Here is a 6,714-nt window from a genome sequence, read left to right as displayed (position 1 = left end):
TTTGGGCTCAAAAAAATTTTGGTCAAAAAAAAATTTGGTCAAAAAATTTTGGTCTATAAAAAAATTTGCTAAAAAAAATTTTAAGTTAAAAAAATTTAGGTCAAAAAAATTTTGGCCCAAAAAATTTTGGCCCAAAAAAATTTTGACCCAAAAAATTTTGGCCCAAAAAAATTTTGGTCAAAAAATATTTTGGCCTAAAAAATTTTGGCTAAAAAAATTTTGACCCAAAAAAATTTGGCCTAAAAAATTTTGGTCAAAAAAATTTTGGCCCAAAAAAATTTTGTCAAAAAAATTTTGACTCAAAAAAATTTTGGCCCGAAAAAAATTTTTTGTCAAAAAAATTTTGGCCCAAAAAAATTTTGGTCAAAAAAAATTTTGGCCTAAAAAATTTTGGCTTAAAAAATTTTGACCCAAAAAATTTTGGTCAAAAGAATTTTGACCCAAAAAATTTTGGCCCAAAAAAATTTTGACCCAAAAAAAGTTCGGTCAAAAAAAATTTTGACCCAAAAAATTTTGGCCCAAAAAATTTTGGTCAAAAAAAATTTTGACCCAAAAAAATTTTGGCCTAAAAAATTTTGGACCCAAAAAATTTTGGCCTAAAAAATTTTGGTCAAAAAAATTTTGGCCCAAAAAAATTTGGTCAAAAAAATTTTGGCCCGAAAAAAAATTTTGGTCAAAAAAATTTTGACCCAAAAAATTTTGACCCAAAAAAATTTTGACCCAAAAAATTTTGGCCCAAAAAATTTTGGTCAAAAAAATTTTGGCCCAAAAAATTTGGTCAAAAAAAACTTTGACTCAAAAAAATCTTGGTCAAAAAAAAATTTGGTGAAAAAAATTTTGACCCAAAAAATTTTGGCCCAAAAAATTTTGGCCCAAAAAATTTTGGCCCAAAAAAATTTTGGCCCCAAAAAATTTTGGCCCAAAAAAATTTTGGACCCAAAAAAATTTTGGCCAAAAAATTTTGGCCAAAAAAATTTTGGCCAAAAAAATTTTGGACCCAAAAAATTTTGGCCCAAAAAATTTTGGCCCAAAAAATTTTGGCCCAAAAAATTTTGGCCCGAAAAAAAATTTTTGGTCAAAAAAAATTTGGCCCAAAAATTTTTAATCAAAAAAGTTTTGGCCCAAAAAAAATTTGGTCAAAAAAATCGATTGTTGGAATGATTCTACTTTTAATGTTGTGTTATTTATTTTATGCGCAATTTCGATATAATTCAAATACTGAAATATATAAATAATAGTTATGATAAATTAAGATAAATATTATAGAATTTGACGTTTTTAATTACAATTAAGGACGGCTCCGATGAAAAATGATTGACAACTTAATATAAATGAATATTAAAAACAAAAATGTGAATCCATATGAAATTCAACTTTCACTCTGTCAACCGATCTGACTTTCCTCTGACAAGTTGTCAATCAGATAATAATGAAAGTGAAAAAGATTTTTAAGATTCAATTTCCCGACGTTTCAAGTCTTTACAATAATTTTCCGCAATCACAAAAATCAAGATCAGAAGATCAATGGGGATCTGCTCTAAAGGATCTTGATGTAACCGTTGCCATGTAACCGTTGTATATGAAAAAAATCACATAAAATCAGTTCAATTTTTCTTCAATATTTTATGTCAAATTGATTGCTCATTTGAACAAAATGAAACCCAACAAAAAGTTGAGTTGCGCTCAGTACTCAGGATAGCACTGAGCGCAATGAAACATCTGTTAGGTCGTTATTTCATAATCACTCTTGCAGTATTTCGAAGCGTGCGGCATGCATCAAAATATCGAAACAAAATTTTGGAAGGAAAATTGGAAGGATCTTGAAGCAGTGATTTGCTCGTCAGTAGAGTCCTTTTTCTATTTACTATTTTTTAATTTAGTTTGCTCGTCAGTAAAGTCCCTTCTCTATTTACTGTCTTGTATTTTGCTCGTCAGTATAGTTAATTTTTTATGAAATGTCTTGTACTTTATTTTGCTCGCCGGAAGAATTCCTTTTCAATTTAATGTTTTTAATTCAGTTTGCTCGTCAGTAGAATTCCATTTATATTTACTATCTTCTATTTCAGCTCGTCAGTAGAGTCGCTTTTTTATTCTATAAGCCAAAAAAATATATAAGCCAAAATTATTATTTTTTTGATGTGATAATAATTAAAAACATTTGTTTACGTTCGTTAATACATTAATGAAACAAGATTCAGGAAGTCTTCTAGCAATAAGTTAATTATTAAATTAAAAGAGTATTAAAAGAGTGTTTAAAACTAAACAAAAGAGTTTTAGACTTTTTGAGTTATGAATATATCGATTCATAATTTTGAACAATTATCGAAAAAATAAGTTATTATCAAAAATTATTTTGCCTTACCTTGTGCATTCAAAATACTCAAACAAGTATCTTGTGGCTTAAGACACACTTCCTTGGCATCATCTTTAGCATTGCAAACCCTGCGATTCCTTGGGAAAACACCAACATTACAAAGGTTACTCTATTTCTCGATTTTGAAAAAAAAAGAAATTTAATAATTAATTGTACAGGCAGTACTGCACAGCGTGCGTTATGAGTTGTAAAAAATATATAACTTATAATCAGTACAGCACACGAGAGTTATAAATGAAAAAAATGACATAATATTAGTAAAAACTTATCAAATAAACCAACATTTTTCCTTCAATGCAGCTCTGAGATCGGACGAAGACTTTGAAATCTGTCGCGATCATTAGTCGACTGGAAACCCGTTCGACGAAAGTCGGATCCAAAAAAAGTCCAGATGAGACGACCCAATCAGATTCTGCTCTGACGGCAGAAGCAATTGATTGATCATCATTTGAACAAAATGAAACCCAACAAAAAATTGACTTGACACTCAGGATATTACTGAGTGCAATGAAACAGCTGTTAGGTCGTTATTTCATAATCGACCTTGCAATATTTCGAAGAGTGCGGTATGCATCAATGCCGTATGCATTTATGTTTGGCGCCATCTCGTTATGTTTAATAATAACTGGCAGAATGACTAGAATTTCACCGGGTATAAGATTGTTTATGATGATACCCCTAATGAAAGTTGTAATGGACTAGCGGGTTAAAAGGATCTGGTTGAAAATGTCAGCGTAGCACATGAAACTTAAAGAAAAGAGGTATTTGTTTCATAAGTTCAGTGAAATTTACCCATACGTTTCTTTAATCAAAATGTAACAATTATATATTAATTAATATTATTATTGTATCACTATTTGAAATAAATAATTAGGTACGGTGCAAATAATTTTTGGTCAAAAAAATTTAGGGAAAAAAATTTTTGGACAAAAAAATTTAGTAAATAATTTTTGGTCAAAAAAATTTAGGTCCAAAAAATATTTTGGTCAAAAAAATTTTTGGTCAAAAAAATTTTGGTCAAAAAAATTTTGGTCCAAAAAATTTTGGTTCAAAAAATTTCGGGAAAAAAAATTTTTAGAAAAAAAAATTTTGGTCAAAACAATGTTTGGACAGAAAAATTTTTGGTCAAAAAAATTTTGGAAAAAAAAATTTTTGGAAAAAAAAATTGGTCAAAAAAATTTTTGGAAAAAAATTTTTGACCAAAAAAATTTTGGTCGGGAAAGTCCGGCATATGCCACGATCGCCCATTTCACGCTGCGATCGCTAGTCGTCTCTGGACCCGGTCTTCCAAAGTCGACGAACGCGAACGCTTCTCACTCACTCACACGTACTCAAACACACAACACACAAAACTGACATTTATTTTATGCGCAATTTCGATATAAATTAAATACTACTTGAAATATATAAATAATAGTTGTGATAAATTAAGATAAATATCATAGTTTGGCGTTTTTACTTATTTTAATTACAATTAAGGACGGCGCCGATGATTTTTAAGATTCAATTTCCCGACGTTTCAAGTCTTTACAATAATGTTCCTGCCTTCTGCTTCCGATTGTCCGCAATCACAAAAATCAAGTACGGAAGTCAAATGGGAATCTGCTCTAAAGGATCTTGAGGCAGTAATTTGCTCGTCAGTAGAGTCCTTTTTCTATTTACTATTTTTTAATTTAGTTTGTTCGTCAGTAAACTCCCTTCTCTATTTACTGTCTTGTATTTTTCTCGTCAGTCGAGTTAATTTTTTATGAAATGTCTTGTACTTTATTTTGCTCGCCAGAAGAATCCCTTTTCAATTTAATGTTCGAATCGATTCGTTATAGGAACTTTTGCGTTAATCAAAAATTATCGTATAAAAACAAATTTGAAAAGCGCTTGCAATCCAAAATAAACTTCTCCAAAATCATTTTAAGTGAATCAGTTATTAACAAATGGTTAAAAAATCTCTCCAATGTAACTATCCCAGACAGGTTTTTATACATCTTTGCCTTTGCCTTTTGCTTTCCCCAATTCGTGTTACAACATCAACGTCATTAAAATTCTCAATCGCTTAGAAGCAGGCCTTTATAATATTAAAAACGCTGACCTAAAAATGAATACAAAGGCTACATTTTGCAGAAACTTCATTTCCGCTATCAAATCCTTTAACTCAAAGAAAAATATAGAGTACAAAGACATCTTGAGAGATATTAGAGATTGCAAAATCTTTTTAAAAAATAATCCTGATTTGTCAGTAACGAGAGCCGATAAAGGTAACGTCACAGTTATTGTAGATAGACACACATATCTGGAAAAAGCCTCAAGTTTAGTATCTGATCCTAATACTTACACTCCAATTATTTCTGATCCGACGGAACGCATTAACCGTTCTCTTCACAAATTAATCAACAACCTAGTGTCCAATAAACAAATTTCAAAAGACCTTTCAACCTCTTTAAAAAATTTACATCCCTATAATCTTATTATGGTCTCCCTAAAATTCATAAACAAGACGTTCCTTTCAGACCCATATTCGCTGACATAAATTCTCCTCTGTCCAAATTCTCAAAATTTCTAAGCAATATACTCTCCATCATAACTGTCCAATCCCCTCATTTCATAAAAAATTCCTTTGAATTTGTAAATAAATTAAACGGCTTAGTCTTACCCCACGAAGCTCTATTATTAATTACTTTTTTTTTATTTTTTATAAAAAAGAAATTACTGACATTTGGTGCTTGTTTCTAATTACTAATTTTTACAAGCTGTATTAATATGTGTAAGTGATAATCTAAGAATTTCAAGTAAGTAATGTTTTATGCATTTTTTAATTTTCTGTTTTTTTTTTAATTGTGGAACCACTGACGATGACGTAGATTTTTACGTCGAAACGTATGGAAAAATAAAGATGTTTTAAAAAATCTTCACCTTACTTATATTTTTTACTTGATGTTACGCCCTTCAAGAAATCAATCATACATTTTAACATCAAATTTAAACACTTCCAACATATATATATACAAATATATATATATATATATATATATATATATATATATATATATTGTATATATATATGTTGGAAGTGTTTAAATTTATATATATATATATATATATATATATATATGTACTAAGTTTTATCTGGATAGCTATTATTCATTATGATTGCAAGTAAAAGCTGCATTTTGACAAACAAATTATTTAAATTTGCAATTATTTTATTCAATGTTTAGGTGATATCTCCTAATCGGGGATGTCTCCTACTTCAGAAACTTTTGATAACAAATAAAATAATTTTTATTACACATTCATACGTTTATTAAATTATTTTAAAATTGAAATAAACATTTTCAACTTAATAACTAAATATGTGTTTCATATTTTAAGAATGTTTGAAAATGCATGCTCAACCTATTGATGACTGTGATACCAAAATTTAACATTTAATTTTTTAACAAATCTCATTTTATTATTATGTATATTTATTTTAGTCTAAACGATAAAACTTTTCATGATGATAATGATCATGCTAAACCAATTTCAAAAATTTAAAAGCCATCTGATAGGTATTGGCTAAACTCGCGTTGGATAGTTTTATGAGACGATTGACACATCTTGGGAAGTTTTTGCAGCATGTCTCAAGGCATAAATCTACTCACACCTAGTTAAATCAAAAACTGCGGGTATGTATATAGTTACAGTTTTTCAAGGTACACATTAAGATAAGACAATACACAACTAAATAAACATATTGGATGATTAAATATTATTCAACGACATATGAAGAACAATTATTGCATTTCCCATGAACAAAATAAGTTTCTGTGAAAGCACATTTTGTGTAGTTGGAACGACTAATTTAAATATGATAGCTATCTTTAAATTGGTGTATAAAAGCCCATAGATATAAAGATATTTTTCATGTATGTTCAAAATTACAATTTTTTTTATAAAATAATTTATGTAACATAACTTTCAAAAAAAACGAAATGTATATACTATTAAAATTCATAATTACATAACAATTTGAGACCAAAGTTAAAAATTTGTCTTAACCCCTTAACGCACAGTTTGTTGGAAAAAAACCCGGCCAGCGCTCGAATTAACTCGTGCGTGCAAGTTAAGGGGTTAATATATATATATATATATATATATATATATATATATTCTGCCATGCCAATATTTTACATGACATATATATATATATATATATATATATATATATATATATATATATATATATGATAAAATAAAGACCTAGACAGGAACAAACATGTGTAAGTGTAGCCTAGATATTAATTTAGAACTAATTTAACTGCTTAGTAAACTTCTTAATTAAATTTCAATTTGAATCTAGAATC

Source organism: Ctenocephalides felis, unplaced genomic scaffold, assembly GCF_003426905.1.
Source record: "Ctenocephalides felis isolate EL2017-DRISC unplaced genomic scaffold, ASM342690v1 CF-g0.4_SCAFFOLD_00845, whole genome shotgun sequence".
NCBI classification, from domain to species: Eukaryota; Metazoa; Arthropoda; class Insecta; order Siphonaptera; family Pulicidae; genus Ctenocephalides; species Ctenocephalides felis.
This window is presented reverse-complemented; position numbering follows the sequence as displayed.